General features: G+C 39.7%; 1 protein-coding gene across 1 annotated transcript in view; it reads left to right on the top strand.

The window, feature by feature from the left end:
• LOC139407969 (dystrophin-like protein 1) overlaps window positions 1-21,131 on the top strand; it is a 257,732-nt gene that overhangs the window by 67,075 nt on the left and 169,526 nt on the right. The gene's annotated exons all lie outside the window — the stretch shown is intronic.

The following is a 21,131-nucleotide window of genomic DNA, read 5'->3' as shown; positions in this document are numbered from 1 at the left end:
GCATGATTAGGTGTTCTAAAACTTTTGACCGGTAGTGTATGTAAATTAGATATTTCTGTATTTCAAAAAAATGTAAAAACATGTTTTCACTTTGTCATTATGGGGTATTGTGTGTAGATGTGTGAGACAAAATATATATAATCAATTTTGAATTCAGGCTGTAACACAACAACATGTGGAATAAGTCAAAGGGTATGAATACTTTTTGAAGGCAATGTACATTTGCCTGTCTTTACAGCCAACTCTGTTGAAAGTTTGATGTTGCCCCTAGATGCTGATCTAAGGTACATTTTGAGGTTATGCTCCTTATACCACAGAATTATTGAATACTCATTTTTGGTTGGCTTAAATGGCATTCATCCCCTACTTACCTGTTTTGGGTAAGCTGATCCTAGATCTCTGCAAATGACCAACGTCTACCCAGTGCTAAATCAGCCAGCTGATAATCAGGTTGGCGCCATGCATCTTGGGACTCTGTACTATAGATCAGAGGTGCACAATTGGGGGACCTCTGTCCGGGTCCGGACCGATTGAAGGTTCTATCTGGACCTCGGCACATTTCTCATAAATAATTGTTAAATTAAATACTGATGAAACAACCCTTTTTTTCGATGTACACATACTGGGAAGGTCCCAGACAGCGCCCCATACTACTGTGTGTTGTCCAATCACGTGTGTTATTTAAATCACTTCACGAAACTCAAAGCGAATGTTTACAATGCATGTTAGGCTCTAATAAAAAGTGCCAATGTGAAGCACCACTACAAGACAAAGCAAACATATCCACAGCAGTCTGAGGTGAGGACACGCAAAATGAACAAACTCAAAGCCCAGTACGATCGGTCCACCAGAGTCTTCTCCAATGCGTTCACTGTCCAACAACATGCAAACGAATGTTCACTAAAATTAGCTTGGATTTTTGGTCAACACCAAAAGCCATTTACTGACAGGGAAGTGGTGATGTAGTGCATGAATGCTGTTGCTGAAACTTTACTTGACGGTAAACAAAAAGACGAGCTGTGTGAAAAGATCAAGCAAATCCCAATGTCACGTACAACAACAGCAAGAAAGAGTGACATACTAACAGAGGATGTTTTAACACAGCTTGATGAAGCTATTCGGAGTGCACCATGCAGAGCATTAGCTGTTGATGAACCTACTGATGTGAGTGATACTGCCCAGCTTCTAGTTTATGTTAAATTTTACCACACAGAGAAGAAGGAATTCTGTGAAGACCTGTTAGGTGTAACACCACTTGAGACACATACAAGAAGAAAGGACATACACATGGCCATAAAGGAGATGCTGAGAAGAGAGAATAGATCTAAAAACAAGTGGTCTCTATCACCTCAGACAGCCATGATAGGAAGAGAGAGAGAGGAGCTGTGGCACGGCTAAAAGAGGACAACCCTGATCTCACAGTTTACCACTGCATCATTCATCAGTCTGTCCTGTGCGCCAATCTGTCAGAGTATGCTGAAGTGATGAATACAATGATGAGACTCATCAACTTCCTCAGGGCATCCTCATCTCATCAACATCGCCTGCTGAGAGAATTCCTGAATGAAGTTGAGGCAAATGCAAATGACCTACTGCTGCACAACAACGTAAGATGGCTCAGTAAAGGCAAGGCGTTGGAACGCTTTGGGTCCATTCGAAAGGAAATAACAGCTTTCCTAGTACAGCTCAAGAGTCAGAAGGCAAGACGAGAGCATATTTATTTTACCTCATGTTTAATGTGTCTGCATTGAAAATGTGCAATAAATATTGTTGAAATGTTTTTGAAATGTAGTACTTTATTAGGTGTACATATACAAGAACTACATATGCCCCCAAATCATAGCGCGCATTAGACATTTTAATGGTTTGGACCTTTGGGGGGAGAACATGTTAGTCACTGGACCTCTTTGAATTCTAATTGTGCACCCCTGCTATAGATCTATTAATCCAGTCGCTTTGATCTGGCTTCCTCTTCTCCTGCCTGCCAGTTCTTTGAAACTCTCCTTTCAGAGGATTACAACTGGATAATTATTTCACAGCAAAGCCAGTCAGTGGAGTGAAGTTACTAGCTCAGATAAAAGTGTAATCTATTGTGTCTCTTCAGAATTAGGGCCTCAGTAGAGTGCCTGCTTTCATCCTATTTTACAGAATCCGAATCAGTGCTTTCAGAATCCCCAGGCTATAGATATGGATAGAACTGCATGAAAAGATACCAAGTTCATCCAAGGATCTCCAATATTGCAGTTGTACAGTCATGACTATGAAATGGATGCACAATTGTTCAACATGGTTTTGAATTAAGGGCTGGCTGACACTTAGTGAGAAGAGACTATTATAAACGCAAGGTATAGTCATCTTCATCATCAATGTCCCTTTGTCCAGCATTTCCCTCAGTTATGAACTGTATAATGATGTATTGTGGCCAGTGTTGTTGTTGCATAATACAGTCAGTACATTTGATACTGTGTCCCGTTGTGGTCCACCAGCTGGGTAATGACATGGCTGGGCTATAACATGTCTAGTCAGGCACTCCAAACAATTCACCATCAACCCATTTAGCTACACACAACATGATGGAATCTCACAATTATTGTACAGTGCTATAATTGGATGATGACAACAGCGTTTAATCATGCTCTGTGCCCAGCGAAATACTGGCTGTTTTAACCTAGCTCCGTGGTCAGAGCACATAATGGCTGCAGTTAAAGAAGCATATCTGACGGACTGAGAGCTCTAGTATTTGAAGGTGTTGATTGAAGGTGATGGTACGTCAGAGTGGATCAAAAGTGAGGAATGTACAGACATAAGCTACAAAAGAGCTCTCTCTCTCTCTCTCTCTCACACACACACACACACACACACACACACACACACACACACACACACACACACACACACACACACACACACACACACACACCATCTATCTCTATCTCTCTGGCTTGCTCTCTCCATTGTAGAAGGGCTGTGAAACAAGGGTGCATCACTCACAGAGACGTGTTTAGAACTGTGTTGAACTACACTCACGTATAGATAAAGATGAACAGAACTGTTAGTAGAACTACAGAGCAGAACATGAACATCTCTCGCCCACAAGAGGTAGATAAGAGGAATAAAGCAGAGCTGGTGTCTGAGAAGACCAAGTTAGACCTGGGTGCTTCTCTTTTACCACGGCCAGGGGTAAAAGAGAGGTGTATTGTATGAGTGGAGTTTATTGAAGTAACAACACTAAAAGGGTTGTGGTGTCCAGTAATTAGTCAGTGTGTGCTGCATATAAAGCGCTCAGACATCATATCAGTTTGGTGGTTATTCATGTATCCTTTGTGTAGAGTGTGTTAAGTAGACTAGGCCCTATGTTATTGTCGAGATGTCAGCCACTGAAATGTGTGCCACTGAAATGGTTTCCCCTCATGTTTTTGTATTCAGTTGTTGTGTTGGCCTGAATACCGCCCATCTGGCCTGTGTGCCTTGTTACATGGATTGCTAAATGCATTTCTCCTCTCACTGTAATGGCTGGAAGAGGCTGTCCTCTGAGACAATCAGCCTGCAGTTACCTCTACATGGGCCTAAATGAAATCCAATAAGAGGAATGGTGATATGAAGAGACCATGCAGCATGGGATCTATCCTCTCAGGAATTGGTGTGTGTGTGTGTGTGTGCTTGTGTGTGTGTGTGTGTGTGTGTGTGTGTGTGTGTGTGTGTGTGTGTGTGTGTGTGTGTGTGTGTGTGTGTGTGTGTGTGTGTGTGTGTGTGTGTGTGTGTGTGTGTGTGTGTGTGCAAGTCCCGTTCTTACAGGGTCAGAAAACCAATTTACAGGGTAAGAAAACAAATTTGTCAGTTTGTAAATTGGGTCAACTATCCTTTTAACATGGGGCTGGGACTCTTTATAAAAATAATCACCTAATAGATGGGTTAGCTGACAACGTCACAAAAATTATGCGCACGCTTCAATTGGTCCGTGAGTTGTTGTGATTCTGGATGGCCAGATAGCTACCAACATATGCAAGCAACTGCCATGTAGGGAATCTTAAGTGACTTGTTTCAGCATGTTTTATCTTGATACCATGTCTTGTTTTGAGGTGTTTTGGCTAATTTCATGTCAATGCTAATATGGCAAAATTTCACTAGCTAACCAACAACTGTAACAATGTATTTGAGAGACAACAAGTGCTCATTGTGCAAATGTATTCATGTTTTCAATAAACATTCGAGACAAAATATAGTTTACATGTTGTCAACAATCTAAGCCAACACTGGTTGTTTTGCCCCAGAGTTGTGCACGTGTTGGTTTTGTTGCTAAACAACCAACCCATTTATAGCAGGAACCACACCATCTAGAGGCCAGATGGATGGACTTGAAGCCCATTGAAAACCTGTGGTTTGAATTGAAGAGGGTAGTCCATAAGCGCAGACAAAGGATATCAAGGATCTGGGGAAGGATTCTGTATGGAGGAATGGTGTAAGATCCCTCATAAAGTGTATTCAAATTCATAACACATTTTAGAAAAAGGCTCAGTGCTGTTACCCTCGCAGGTTATTAAAAACAGGTGTCAATTATTTTGACCCATACCTTACTTGTTAAGCAAGATATTACTTGTTAATCAAAATATTTTTCTCAGAGCAATTGTATTAGTATAAAGTAGAATTTCCCAGTTTGAGAACACAATATAACTCAGAATTTTAATTATTTATTTTATACAGTCATTTTTCCTCAGCTAAATTAAGGGTGTCAATAATTACGGATCCCACTGTAGCTCTTTCCACTACTAATGTGTAGCTAGCAGACAGATTGAAATGTGTCAGTCTCCTCTCCTTTAGAAAACAATATACTGTACGTAAGTGGCCTTAACTGAAATATCTGTTTTTTCCATCCTAGCCAATATTTATTCAGTTAAATTGTGTTGTATTGAGATGTGACTAAGCATGTAGGATTTGGGACTGGACAGGACACCACTGGTAACTGTAATCTTCTTTATCTGTCACGCCGGCAGAGCAGAGGTTTCTCTCTTCTGTCCTATCTGTCAGACAGAAAGACAACATGTTCCACATTGTTCTCTACAAAACACACATTTGCTTGTCTCTCTTCTCTCCCTTAGTGGAAGTTATACAGAGTGTTTGTTGCCAACAACAGGCTCCAATAGACATTAATCTGTGCTGGAAGAAACTCACAGAGGACAAAATAGCCATATTTATGAGTGCTGGCCATCTGTAGTTGATATAGTTGGATCACTCCAGGCTTACAGAACCCAAAGACGCACATCTACCCTACGCGTTCCTGTTTAAACTTTCCACATTTTTCCAATCACAGCTGCCAGATTTTTCAATCACATTCGGGAACATCCCCCTCGCCTGTCACCCTTGCGATTCCCTGCTATTTTTCATATTATGCAAATTGAGATCAGAGTTTCCGAGAGGTTCATGCGAAGATGACAATGGAAACAGCAGGTTTGTTACCGGTGTGGCAAATAAGTGTAGGGTAACAGCCTGGAGATACAGGAAGAGTATGGAGAGAGAGAGTGGCCTTGTCCAAAATCGGTCTTGCCTACTTTTAAGGACCCTTTTAGGTATAATATACAGTGCCTTCGGAAAGAGTTCAGACCCTTGACGTTTTCCATATTTTGTTACGTAACAACCTTATTCTAAAATGGATTAAATAACTAAAGATGCTCAGCAATCGACACACAATACCCCATAATGATGAAGCGAAAACTGTTTTTTTGATTTTTTTTGCAAATATAGTAAAAATGTTAAAAACGTATTTACATATGTATTCAAAGCCTTTGCTAAGAGTCTCAAAATTGAGCCCAGGTGCATCCTGTTTCCATTGATCATGATTGAGATGTTTCTACATCTTGATTGGAGTCCACCTGTGGTAAAGTCAATTGATTGGACATGATTTGGAAAGGCAGACACCTGTCTATATAAGGTCCCACAGTTGACAGTCCATGTCAGAGCAAAAACCAAGTCATGAGGTCGAAGGAATTGTCCGTAGAGCTGCAGCATTGAAGGTCCCCAAAAAATTCTGCAGCATTGAAGGTCCCCAAAAACACATTGGCGTCCATCATTCTTAAATGGAAGAAGAATGGAACCACTAAGACTCTTCCAAAGCTGGCCGTCCGGCCAAACTGAGCAATTGGGGGAGAAGGGCTTTAGTCAGGGAGGTGACCAAAAACCTGATGGTCACTCTGACAGAGCTCTGGAGTTCCTCTGTGGAGATGGGAGAAACTTCCAGACGGACGACCATCTCTGCAGCCCTCCACCAATCAGGCCTTTATGGTAGAGTGGCCAGACGGAAGCCACTCTTCTGTAAAAGGCACATGAGAGCCCACCTGGAGTTTGCCAAAAGGCACCTAAAGACTCTCAGACCATGAGAAACAAGATTCTCTGTTCTGATGAAACTAAGATTGAACTCTTTGGCCTGAATGCCAAGCGTCAAGTCTGGAGGTAACCTGGCACCATCCCTACGGTGAAGCATAGTGGTGGCAGCATCATGCTATTGGGATGTTTTTCAGCGGCAGGGACTAGTCAGGATCGAGGCAAAGATGAACGGCACAAAGTACAGAGTGATCCTTGATGAAAACCTGCTCCGGAGCGTTCAGGGCCTCAGACTGAGGCAAAGGTTCACCTTCCAACATGACAACGACCCTAACCACACAGCCAAGACAATGCAGGAGTGGCTTCGGGACAAATCTATGAATGTCCTTGAGTTGCCCAGCCAGAGCACGGGAACCCGATCGAACATCTGTGTAAAGACATGAAAATAGCTGTGCAGCAACGCTCCCATTCCAACCTGACAGAGCTTGAGAGGATCTGCTGAGAAGAATGGGTTAAACTCCCCAAATACAGCTGTGCCAAGCTTGTAGTGTCATACCCAAGAAGACTTAATGCTGTAGTTGCTGTCAGAAGTGCTTCAACAAAGTATTGAATAAAGGGTCTGAATACTTATGCAAATGTGATATTTCCGTTTTTATTTGTAATAAATGTGCAAACATTTCTAAACACCTGTTTTTGATTTGTAATTATGGGGTAGTGTGTGTAGTTTGCAGGAAGAACAACAACAATGTAACACATGTTAGAATAAGGCTGTAATGTAACAACAAATGTGGAGGGCACCAGGGGTCTGAATACTTCTGAATACTTTCCAAAGGCACTGTATATATTTTTTATTATTGGCATACAATATTGAATTTGCCCTTTACCACTAAAGCCCATAGAAATGCTTTGAACAACACATTCATAAGTGAAAGAAAAGACAGTCAAAAAATACATCAAAAGGAATAAGGTTTTGAAGTGTTTGGCCTATATCTAGGAGAGAAGAAAGCTCAGGAAATATATATACACTACCGTTCAAAAGTTTGGGGTCACTTACAAATGTCCTTGTTTTTTTTAAAGAAAAGCACATTTTTTGTCCATTAAAATAACATCAAATTGATCCGAAATACAGTGGAGATTTTGTTAATGTTGTAAAGGACTATTGTAGCTGGAAACTGCTGATTTTGAATGGAATATCTACATAGGCATACAGAGGCCCATTATCAGCAACCATCACTCCTGTGTTCCAATGGCATGTTGTGTTAGCTAATCCAAGTTTATCATTTTAAAAGGCTAATTGATTATTAGAAAACCCTTTTGTAATTATGTTAGCACAGCTGAAAACCGTTATGCTTATTAAAGAAGCAATACAAATGTCCTTCTTTAGACTAGTTGACTATCTGGAGCATCAGCATTTGTGGGTTTGATTACAGGCTCAAAATGGCCAGACACAAAGAACTTTCTTCAGAAACTCGTCAGTCTAGTCTTGTTCTGAGAAATGAAGGCTATTCCATGCGAGAAATTGCCAAGAAACTGAAGATCTCGTACAATGCTGTGTACTACTTCCTTCACAGAACAGCGCAAACTGGCCCTAACCATAATAGAAAGAGAAGTGGGAGGCCCCGGTGCACAACTGAGCAAGAGGAAAAGTACATTAGAGTGTCTAGTTTGAGAAACAGACGCCTCAACTGGCAGCTTCATGAAATAGAACCCGCAAAACACCAGTCTCAACGTCATCAGTGAAGAGGCGACTCCGGGATTCTGGCTTTCTAGGCAGAGTTCCTCTATCCAGTGTCTGTGTTCTTTTGCCCATCTTCATCTTTTATTTTTATTGGCCAGTCTGAGATATGGCTTTTTCTTTGCAACTCCACCTAGAAGGCCAGCATCCCGAAGTTGGGACGGCAGGATAGCCTAGTGGTTAGAGTGTTGGACTAGTAACCGGAAGGTTGCAAGTTCAAACCCCCGAGCTGACAAGGTCTTTCTGTCATTCTGTCTCTGAACAGGCAGTTAACCCACTGTTCCTAGGCCGTCATTGAATATAAGAATTTGTTCTTAAACTGTTGACGTTGAGACAGTGTTTTGTGGGTACTATTTCATGAAGCTGCCAGAGGATGAGTCTAAGTCATATTTCGCTGTTGGTTTTACACAAATAATTGTGCATTTTCAGTTATAAAACCTGCGATTATTTGTTTTTAATGAAAAAATATTGATGATAGGTGTACTGTTGCTTCACGAGCTGTGACTGTTTCACAGATATTGGCTACTGGTTGCTACTTCCCACGCTGTTGCCAGACAGTAGTACTTGTCAAGCAGGAGCGATGTGCTCTGTGTCCCGGTGTTGTTTCCTTTCATGCCCTCCCCACTGATTAGTAGACTGTATGTATGTATCAAGGTGACATCAATATGAGTTATATATTTTTTTATTTCTACTTAATATAAACATTAGCTACTGCCAGTGACATAACCGTGATGCCCAGTTGGAAGCACTTTAAATCGGCCGATAGAACACCGGTGCATTGGTCGCATGCTTATCTTGTTGTGCAGCCCATTCAGTCACACCAAACGGTCTTGAGTGACAACAAATCTGCCCAATTAGCTGATTCGCTTTCCATACAACCACTCCTTTCAACACACCCACTCGCCCATTCTCCGGTCGCCATATTGGGCTGCAGCTACCGATACTTGAGTCCAGTGGCTACACGACTCAGGCTAGTTCCCAGAGCAGCTAGCTCTCTACAATATCGTCACCAGACTCCATCTTCATCAACCATCTCCCTGACCACCTTCCTCTGATCAAGCCATGAACTGTCCTTCTCCATCTTCGGAGGATTCAAAGACTTGGCCTCTTTTGGTTGACCTGGCCAACTATATTTAGGCTACTCGGGACAATGTATTGCTTGTTGTTTTGCTTTTGATGCACTTTAAGATTGTTATAAATAGCGCTATAGAAATTAAATCTATTATTATTATACCAAAGATGGTTTATTTAGTTTAGTAGAGCTGAAAATCTTTGATGAAGGCCAAGCGGCCGACAAGTAATCTTCATTAAAAATAGTATTCTAGCAAGAGCAATGTGCTGGTTTCTTTTTTCTTTCAACTTATCTAATTGTAACCATACACCTACAACAAGATAGCTCAGATGTGCGAGTGCACTTTTTTTATGTTGAAATGTTGAAAGTAAAATATACCAACAGTAAATGTACCAATATCAAATATTACAAACAAGAAACACTTTTCAATGAGAACAGAAATCCACTTTGGGTTTAAAAAAAGGAAGACACCAAAAACAGTACAAAATGAATAAATATTAGCTATAAATAAAATACATACAAAATACATAAAACAACTTCTTAATCATGGCCTCTAAAATGGCATGCCTCCCTGGCCTCTAAATAGGTGTGCCTCCCTGGCAGTCACCTCCTTCTCCCACTCTTTATCCAGCATCCACATCTGGACCCTTCTGGAGGGGAGAGGAGCCCACGGCTGCACCTAGGGAGGATGAGAAGATGATGACCGGTCCATCATCTCCTCACCCATCACCGCATATCATTTCCAGGATGCGGCTGTGGCCTCCACTCCCTCCATGCTAACTCCGGTGGGGGGAGCTTTCAACTTCTGAAAATATGGAAAAGGATCGCTCTCAGCATCAAACATACTGCATGTAAAGCAATGTAAAAGGTATTATGCCAACTGCAGTACATTTCTCTGGAATACTTGCACCTTTCTAACATGTATATCTTCACACTTACGTGAATGTTCTGGTGAAGAATAGGAAATAGATGGAAAAGTGTTATTGCTCTCAGAGAAAAGTGGTACTTTATAAGCCAAGTACAGCACAGCTATAAATGTCAAGATGACATGCAGTAGCGTACCGTTAATTTTTCGCTCATGGTTCTCCCACTTCTTTTTCACCCATGCAGGTGACAGCTGCCTCTCCAGCTCACACTCCTTTACATAGATCCTGAAAAGACGTAACATGAAGCACAACATTAACCAAAACATGAGCAACATGAGCAAATTACTATCACCATAAGAGGTTATGTGCATTGGAACTAGATTAACTAGTGGTATTCAAACTTTTTCAGCGGGGACCCCATTTTTTCCGCCAGAATTTCTGTGGACCAACAATTTCTGGCTATCCCACCCCACCCCATATCTAATGACACAACCTTAAAATCTGTACATTTAGATTTTTACATCAACAAATAACCTTCAATTCGTTGCCTTTTCAATCTCTTATCAAAATGAAAAGAAACCAATAAATACATTTACTCAATAAAATTGTATCTTTCAAGTTATCTTTCTCAAAAGCAGTTGTATATATATTGTCCAATTGTCCAATACAATACTCTGTACTCTTCATTTTGGGTTCCCCCCCCAAAAAATTATACCACTGCGTTTGACCCATTCAGGCTGTAACCGTTCAGGTAGAAACATGCGAAGCATGAATATTACAATCAGCTCAACACAGATGAACCAACGTGACAAATTAGGACCTCGTGCCTCCACCTACCGTCAAGCAATCATAGCTATACGGTGCCCTCCACATTTTTACAAAATGTGGGAATGGCGATGTGGTACGAAGCTCAATTTGACCTTTCTATGCCTACGGAGGTTTCAAAATTGCGTCATACCTTCCATAAATTGGCTCTTACGATGAAATTTTAACTCCACTGCAGAAGCTTTGCTATTCGCCATCTTCAAAGTTGTTTTGTTGTTTACTTGAAGAGATCTAGCTATCAAAACTCGCAGCCTGCCTCTTCCAATGCGTGGCTGTGAGATTCACGAAAAGTCTGCAGCGAATTCTACAACAAAAGCTGAAAATATTAGAACATCCTGGCATTTATTAAAACATACTAGAGTTTTGAAAATTCACATACCATAAAACGTTATATTTTTGTACTGAGAATACGCAATTGCGTTGTTAACCGCTATTTGTTGATTTCGGTAGCACACACCCATATCTAATCAGCTGTTGTCAAAGCTGAAATTACTATGACATCCGGGCATTTAACATATACTCAATTTATTACATACTATAAAATGTTATATTTTCACATACTCAAATGGCCTTCTATTTAGGACTCAAGTATGTGTATTCTGACCTGGCCAGTTAGAGAGATTTGTCCTGGGCTGCACAGAGAGCTAGACAGTGCCTGTTACTAAAGCCCCCCCACAGGAAAGGAAAACAGACCTTGTACTGTGAGGAATTGGGTCCCAATGATAAAACTTTGGTGGGAACACGTCACATACAAACTTCAGTGTCTCTCAGCCGTGGGAGTCAGAGAGAGCGCGAGAATGTTGTCTATCCCATGGCCTTGCATACTGGGAGGAATCCAGTGAATGCTGTCAGCTTTGATCAATTTCTCATAGAGAGACTGAGCTTTGAAGGTTATCCAATTACAGGGATTTTTACTTCACAAAAGGCTGTGGCACACTGTCAGCCTGCCTGCCCTGTAACTGTTGGGACAGGGCAGGCAGGCAGGCTTTTTTAAGTGTAGATGTACAGCAGTGGCGGTCAGTGCCTTGTAAGATAAGGGAGGATAATTTTGGGGGGGATGACCGTCATTCATATTTCATTCACCCAGTTCAATGTAACAGTGATAGGTTTAGGCTACTACGTCATACTTGAATTATCCCTATCATTAGTCCAACATTTGCAAACAAGAGTTTCTATTGGACAAATTCAGGTATGTTTATCCCTGTTTTGTTCTGTTTGCTTCCGTTTAAGAAATGTTTTTCAACAGAATCGGCAGAATGAATACACCACTGATCACGCGTAAACACAGTTCACATTCATAGCAGCCACGTTGTATTCCTTCTCGCATTTGTGCGCTCTCCTCTCACCTTGTCCCTTCGCTTGTGGACTTCAATGCACTTTCCAAGCCAAACCGCTACACACAGCCTACATAGTTGTCACTATAATAGCTAAAGTAACGTCATAGTCAGCATAGCTAATAGAACTAACGTGTTAGTAAACTCACTACAATCATGCTGTAATGTTACAGTGTGCAGTTAGTCAGCAGTTATACCAGTGGGTGAGTAGGGTGTTTCAGTAGGCTAAACTAGCTAGATGCATTTGCTAGCTACTAAGTAAGTGAAAATGAAAGTGATTTTGTTTTTTGCAATTTCGCTCTATATCTATTTCTCTCTTGCTTCTCCTTCATTTTGAAATAAATAAATGTGTTCACAACTACTGTCTTTCTCTCTCTTTGAGTCAACTACTCACCACAGTTTATGCACTGCAGTGCTAGCTAGCTGTAGCTTATGCTTTAAGTACTAGATTTATTCTCTGATCCTTTGATTGGGTGGGCAACAGTTCATGCTGCAAGAGCTCTGGTGGAGAACGTCATCCGGACATTGTCATAATTACTCTGTAAGTCTATGGAAGGGGGTGAGAAACATGAGCTTCCTAGGTTTTTGTATTGAAGTCAATGTACCCAGAGGAGGATGGAAGCTAGCTGTCCTCTGGCTACACCATGGTGCTACCCTACAGAGTGCTGTTGAGGCTGCTGTAGACCTTCTTTGCAAAATAGTGTGTTTTCATCAATTATTTGGTGATGTGATTATATTTAGTGTAGTTTTCTAAAAAAAAAAGTATAATTTTTCAAGTGTTTTACAATTTACATTTTTATGAAATTCAATGAGGCAGATGGTCCTCCCCTTCCTCCACTGAGGAGCCCCCACTGATGTACAGTATTTTTTAGTTAATAATAGTTGAAAAGGAGTGTCCAGCAGTTCTGAGTACTCCCTTTAGCTGCCCAGTGGGACTGGTCTGGGAGACAGGCTGACAGGTTTAGGGGAAAACAGCACAAACAAAGAGATACACACTTCTCAACCACATAACTGCTTTGGGCGAGCTAGCAAAGTCTTTAGCTACAAAACACCCACAGCAGAGGGCTGTTTGAAGTTGCCATCTTGTTTTGGTTTTCCTCTCTTTGTTTAGGTATCATTTCTCAGAAAAAGTAATCTCTTAAAGTTGAGCTTTTAAGTTGAGACAGTTGAAAACTGTTCATATTGTGATTTACTTTGTCAGTGTCAGAGAATGTGTTAAAAAGCCTTTTCTTCAACGTTAAATCCACTGGTGTTGACACAACTGGTCAGCGGCCCTGCAGTTGAATTCTGAGGACTCGGTCAGTGTTTCAGTTCTCGAATGCTGCTTTCTGCTAGCTAGCCTCCTCGCGGCATGCTAGATCCTTAGAAGGAGCTTTCTTAACTCTTTATGTTCTCTCAGACTTTCACAACCATGATCAAAGCTATGTGTCAGTCAGACTCAGGCTCTCTCTAACTATTTGCTGAGTTAACACGGCACAAGTTAGCTCCACATTCCAGCTTCCACGTCTCCCACTCCTGGCTGCGCCTGCAACTGCTGAGCGCTCGGCTTCATGGGGAGAGCAGAGACAGAATTGACGAGGAGCGTATCAGCCTGGATGACTGTTCGTCATCAGTTGTGAGATAATTAATTCATACTTTGTGTTGTATGAGACAGGGAGGGTTCTTAAACCCTGAAAGCTACAGAAGAATGACTGGAATGTAGATTTGTTTATCTGAGGATACTTTCAATAATAGTCTGTCACTTTAAAGAGAAAATCAGCAGTTGACACAATAACAAAGTGTCTTCCCCACCCCTGTTTTTGTAAAAATGCTTAGGGATGGGGTTGGAGAAATGTTACCACTCTGAAATTCATAGACAGAGCTATGGATGAAAGGACTGACCATCGATAACATAAGAATTAGAGTTTTAACCATGTTTTGAATCTATATTGTGTTTGTTTACAAACATTGAGGCATTTATAATATATATTATTCAAGAATCCATGGGCACATGTCAGTAATTTACAAGTCAAAACATTTATATAGCAACTGCAGATTGCCACTTTAAATATTTAGATTCTGGACTCTGACATTGCTTGTTCTGATATTTATTAATTTCTTTGTTTTTTTATTATGTGGGTATTGTTTTGTATTGCAATGCACTGTTGAATCTTGAAACCCAAGCATTTTGCTGCACTTGCAATAACATCTGCAAATCTTTGTACGTAGAGTGAGTCTCTTTGTGTAAGTCTCTAAAAGCTTTGCACACCTGAAATGTACAATATTTTCTCATATTCTTTTACAAATTATTCAAGCTCTGTCAAGTTGATTGTTGATCATTGATAGACAGCCATTTTCTAGTCTTGCCATAGATTTTCAAGACGATTTATGTCAAAACTGTAACTAGGCGACTCAGGATCATTCAATGTTGTCTTGGTAAGCAACTCCAACGTAGATTGGCCTTGTGTTTTGGGTTATTGTCCTGCTGAAAGGTAAATTAATCTCCCAGTGTCTGTTGGAAAGCAGACCGAACCAGGTTTTCCACTAGGATTTTGCCTGTGCTTATAGCTGTATTCCGTTTCTTTTTATCCTAAAAAACTCTCTAGTCCTAGCCAATGACAAGCATACCCATAACATGATGCAGCCACCACCATGCTTGAAAATACAAATAGTGGTACTCAGTGATGTGTTGTGTTGGATTTCCCCCAACATAATGCTTTGTATTCAGGACAAAAAGTGAATTTCTTTGACCATTTGTTTGCAATATTAAAGCCTCAGTTTATGCAATATTAAAGCCTAAGTTTATGATCAAGCCTCAGTTTTTTCTTACCACAATAAACTGTTTTAAAATCACCACTGGCCTCATGGTGATCCCTGAGCAGTTTCCTTCACTTTTTGGCAACTGGGTTAAGAAGGATGCCTGTATCTTTGTAGTGAATGCTTGTATTGATACACCATCCAAAGCCTAATTAATAACTTCACCATGCTCAAAGGGATATTCAGTGTCTGTTCTGTTTTATTTTTACACATCTACCAATCAGTGCCCTTCTTTGCGAGGCATTGGAAAACCTCCTTTGTCTTTGTGGTTGAATCTCTGCTTGGAATTCATTGCTCAATTGAGGGACCTTACAGATAATTGTATGTGTGGGGTACAAAGATAGGGTATTCATGAAAAAGCCATGTTAACCACTATTATTGAACACGGAATGTGTCCATGCAACTTATTATACAATTTGTTAAGCACATTTTTACTCCTGAATTTATTTATGCTTGCCATAACAAAGACATTTCAACTTTAACATTTTCTACAAGCAAAATTCCACCTTGACATTATGGGTTATTATGTGTAGATAGATCAGACACACCGTCTAAATTCAATCCATTTTAAATTCAGTCTGTAACACATCAAAATGTGGAAAATGTAAAGGGGTGGGAATACTTTCTGATGGCGCTGTATGATCACAGATGTCAAATCTGTGATTAGGGGCACATTTCTATACCACGATAGGTGTACTTACAAGCACTACCTATGTATTGTAATATGTGATACTGTATATTGTTCAACAAAACTGAACAGTCAAAATCATGTTTTTCATGAAATTGGAACTGACAACACCCTAACTCTCATTTTAAAACACCAATGGCAACATAATATTCTCTTACCTAATTTAAATATGTACTGCTTTCTAACCAACTCAGAGAATGTGTGTTTGCAGAGGAGTGTGGTTTATATAGCTAGATAGCTACTCTACTGGTGCCCAAATTTTACTGTAGGGTATTAGCAAATATTATTAAAAGTTTACCCTATTCATCTATGGCAAATATACTTACTGTATATATTTCCCCTTTCATATGTGTCTGTTGTTAGCTAGTTACTGACTAGCCAGGTCTTCAACCTGCGTGGAATTGGAGAACGGTCATTTAAAATTCTGACGCAGTTGTCAAGTCAACACATCTGTCAGTGCTGCTGTGAACTGCATCACAAGAGACAGGTCAAATGTGAGATGTATAAAAAAAATGCATATTTGATCACCGAATTTGCTTGAGATGATTTTACTGCAACACTGCATTCAAGTTGCTTGACATACAGTAGTTCTTCCTGTAAAGGTTGCGTCATACTGCAGCACACCTTGCGGGCTGCCGCAGAATTCTATGGCACATTATTTTATTTGTCAGCCATTGTTCAATTAATGTTAGTTAGTGCTAGTTTGACCACCAGAGGGCATCTTTGAGAAGCATTTGACAGTCTTCAATATTGGCTGTACTAGAGAATTTAAAACCTTTTTTGTAAGAACAGTATATGGGATTGATTTTAAGAAATGTTGCATAATTAATTTGATTAATATTATGGTGTTTCTATTCCAAGAAAAATGAAAACCTCAGAGTTTATTTAACTAGGCAGGTCCGTTAAGAACAAATTCTTATTTACAATGACCGCCTACACCGGCCAAACCTGGACGACGCTGGGCCAATTGAGTGCTGCCCTATGGGACTCCCAATCACGGCCGGTTGTGATACAGCCAACCTAACTAAGAAAAACATTTGACAATACAATTCTTCCCCTAACCTCCTCCTTGGCAAGAGACTATTGTCCTGTTAAAAGCCCATAATGGCGATGTACAACGTGACCGTTCGGGAGTAGGCTACAGTACTACAGTAAGAGCAAAATAATCCAAACTTTTCCACACCCTAATTGTAGTCTAACCAATACCCAAATGGCAATTCAGGGAAAATAAAAATCTCATTGATTTATCAAGACCAGTCCCCATGCTTGTCTCAGAGCAGCGCTGTCTTGACCTCTGAATGCTGTCTTTTCCAGTAAGCATAATCAGTGCTCTAACTCCCCCCTTGTGCTGGTCTGGAGCAGTGATGCAGTGACACAGGGTACCGTACTAAACCACAAATTACCTCTAAATCCCGCAGCATAATCTCAAAACTTTTAGTTGAGCAACCACTGTAGGTGTTTCAAAGAGCTGTCAGTCAAGGCGAGCTTATGAATTTAAACTCCCCGCCCACTGAGCCTGTTTTTCAAACTTCCTGGTAGTTAGCCATTTTTTTAGCATTTCTATACCCCAAAAATATTATGGCTGATATTTTAGTCACTCAATGGCTATTTTACATGTGAATCAGAATGATTGTTCAGGACCTTTAACATGAAACCTCCCTTTCTCCTCATTTACATCTACCACCCAGACTCACGGCCAGGCTACAGCTCCAAATCCAGTCACACAACCACCATTTACAAAGGGGAGAGTTGGGCCGTCTTGTCTTAGGGTAATAGCAAATCAACAATGTTTGTGCAGATTTTACCCTTGAAAAGGCTTCTGGGGATGATCTACTGTATCCCGTGAGTGAAAAGGCCATTAAAAAATTTGGTATGCCTCCCCTGTACCACTTCCTCGCCAACTTTCTCCTTCCTCAATTGGGATAAGTAGTCTATTCACTTGGTGGTTAACAGTGAGCCCTGCAGAATTAAGACCTGACAATTGATCACTGGCAGGACTGAGTTCCTAACATAAACTTCACTGACCACAATGTGAAATATTTTACATGTGATGATGTATGTCTTTGCACATCAGACATTTTCTAGAAAGCTGACGTCTCAAGCATCAGTGGACAGAATTATGTTCGTATGTGCAAGAGATCTTCAATGATCTTGCAAATTTAGTCTCATTCTATTTTACATGTTACATATGATCATGTGTAAAATATATTCTATGATGTTAAACACTTTAAAGTACACTTATCATTTTATAGAAATGTGTTACAACCTTATTCTAAAATTGATTAAATAGTACCCCCCCCCCCTCATCAATCTACACACAATACTTATGTAAATAAGGTATTTCTGTTTTAGATATTTTACAAATTATCAAACATTTCTAAAAACTTGTTTTCACTTTGTCATTACAGGGCATTGTGTGTAGATTGATGAGGAAAATGTTTTATTTAATCCATTTAGGAATAAGTCTGTAATGTAACAACATTTGGAAAAGGGAATGCTACCACCCACCAGCATTGCATTGTTTATTAATCAGAAACAGCTGAAAAGTTATTCTGCTTTGTTAATGAGCTTATAATACAAATAAACTCAAATAAATAAATTGAAAGCAGTTCTAAAATAGTTTTTTGCACTTTTTTACCAGAAAATTATCATAATCCATTGGATTACAGTGAAGAGGCATTTCTAGGCTGTTGGTCTTCTAGGCGGAGTTGCAAAGAAAAAGCCATCTCAGACTGGCCAATAAAAATAAAAGATTAAGATGGGCAAAAGAACAGACACTGGACAGAGGAACTATGCCTAGAAGGCCAGCATCACGGAGTCGCCTCTTTACTGTTGACGTTGAGATCTGTTTTTTTTGCATTGTACACAGCATTGTACGAGATCTTCAGTTTCTTGGCAATTTCTCGCATGGAATAGCCTTCATTTCTCAGAACAAGAATAGACTGATGAGTTTCAGAAGAAAGTTATTTGTTTCTGGCAATTTTGAGCCTGTAATCAAACCCACAAATGCTGATGCTCCAGATAGTCAACTAGTCTAAATGCCAGTTTTATTGCTTATTTAATCAGAACAACAGTTTTCACCTGTGGTAACATAATTGCAAAAGGGTTTTCTAATAATCAATTAGCTTTTTAGAAAGATAAACTTGGATTAGCTAACACAACGTGCCATTGGAACACAGGAGTGGTGATTGCTGATAATAAGCCTCTTTATGCATATGTAGATATTCCTTTTCTTTCAAAATGTCTAAGTGACCCCAAACTTTTGAACATTCACTTCGAAATTTTGAAAGAAAAGCAAATTTTTTTGTCCATTAATATAACATTAAATTGATCAGAAATACAGTGTAGACATTGTTAACATTGTAAATGACTATTGTAGCTGGAATTGGCTGATTTTGAATGGAACATCTACATATGCGTAAAGAGGCCCATTATCAGCAATCACCACTCCTGTGTTCCAATGGCACGTTGTGTTAGCTAATCCAAGTTTATCATTCTAAAAAGCTATGATTATTATTACAAAAATGAGGTTTGGGGTTACAAAATGCAATCATATAATTCTTTGAATTATAAAACGGTAAAATTCTTTGAATTATAAAACGGTAAAATGGTAATAAATGTATTACCATTTTATTAGTGGTATAATTCAAAGAATGATATGATTGCATATATATATATATATATTTATTACCATTTTATAAGTAGTATAATTCAAAGAATGATATGATTGCATTTTATAACCCCGCTTCCCCCTTCGGCCCAAGATGAATGGTTTTGACCACTCAATTTTTGCATCGCTACAAGCTTTACTGCTTTGATTAGTGCATCTAAAAACCACAAGTCTGTCCTATAATAAAAAAGGCAAAATAAAAAAAAAAATGCTGTTCCATTCTTCTTGTAGTGTTCCGTGTCCAATGTGTTCAGGATGTTATTCCATGTCATTCGCGGCGTGCATCATGAGAAACGTGAATGTAACCTATCTGTCACGCCCTGATCATAGTAAGCTGTTTATTCTCTATGTTGGTTGGGGTGTAATAGTGACTAGGGTGGGTCATCTAGGTTTTTTGTATGTCTATGTTGGCCTGATATGGTTCCCAATCAGAGATAGCTGTTTATCATTGTCTCTGATTAGGGATCATATTTAGGTAGCCATTTCCACATTTGTGTTTGTGGGATCTTGTCTATATTTAGTTGCCCGAGTGCACACCAGTAGCGGTTCGTTTAGTTTGTGCTGTATTGTTTTGTTTTGGTGAGTTTCAGTTTATAATATATGTGGAACTCTACTCACGCTGCGCCTTGGTCTACTCATTATGACGATCGTGACACTTTCATCAAAATCAAATAACATTTTATTTGTCACATACACATGGTTAGCAGATGTTATTGAGAGTGTAGCAAAATGCTTGTGCTTCTAGTTCCGACAGTGCAGCAATATCTAATATCTCATCTAAACATTCCACAAGAACTACCTAATACACACACATCTAAGTAAATCAATGGAATAAGAATATATACATATAAATATATGGATGAGCAATGACAGAGCGGCATTGGTATAACATACACTATATACATATGAGATGAGTAATGCAAGATATGAAAACATTATTAAAGTGGCATTATTAAAGTGACTAGTGATCCATTTATTAAAGTGGCCAATGACTTCAAGTCTGTACGTAGGCAGCAGCTTCTCTGTGTTAGTGATGGCTGTTTAATTAACAGTCTCTATCATTTCACCTCCCCTGTGAGAACCATGAGCACGGTCTGATTTGGCTTTGCTGTACTGCAGCCGAAGCCTGCCAGCAGCCTACCTTCCAAAGTTTGGACTATGTCTATTACAATGGAGAGGAATGCATTTCTCTTAACATTTCAATAGTTATCCATATTATCAGAGCTTCCTCTTATTACTATTTCCATTGCAAATTTGCGCCCTCAATTTATGGAAAATTACTAAACTTTGAAAATAGTAATAGATTCCGAAGTCGAACATACTGGTTTCCATCTGTGGCAAAGTTTACCCTACATGCTTATGACAAATCCAGCTCCTAAACCAGTCATAGCCTAGCCAGTTGGCTAATATTTTGAATACAATGCAGAAAAAGAACACAGCACCAACAGATAACATTAGCTAGCTAGATAAGGTTAGCATGCTAGCTAGCTACACTGACACTGTCTGTACCCTATTTGTTGTTAAGTGACTGGCTGTGTTATACAGATAGGGGACATGACACACTGCTGTATTGCTAACACTACTGTGAGATCTCCTTCATTTAGAATAGAAGGCCTGCTGTGCCAAACATTATTTTCCAGTAAACATCCCCTCTAGTAAAAAAAACGGAGGCAACAGAGCTACAGAAAAGGCAGGTGTTGAAATATTGTGATGAAATATCACTTGCAAAAAAGTTGTCGCAAAAGCCATTTAAAAAGGAGTGAACAATTTACATTCACCAACTGTTAACATCATGCAATCTCCAGGGAGGGACTCCTCAGTGATTCATAT

The sequence above is a fragment of the Oncorhynchus clarkii genome, chromosome 4 (assembly GCF_045791955.1).
Source record: "Oncorhynchus clarkii lewisi isolate Uvic-CL-2024 chromosome 4, UVic_Ocla_1.0, whole genome shotgun sequence".
Taxonomy (NCBI): Eukaryota; Metazoa; Chordata; class Actinopteri; order Salmoniformes; family Salmonidae; genus Oncorhynchus; species Oncorhynchus clarkii.
This window is presented reverse-complemented; position numbering and strand designations above follow the sequence as displayed.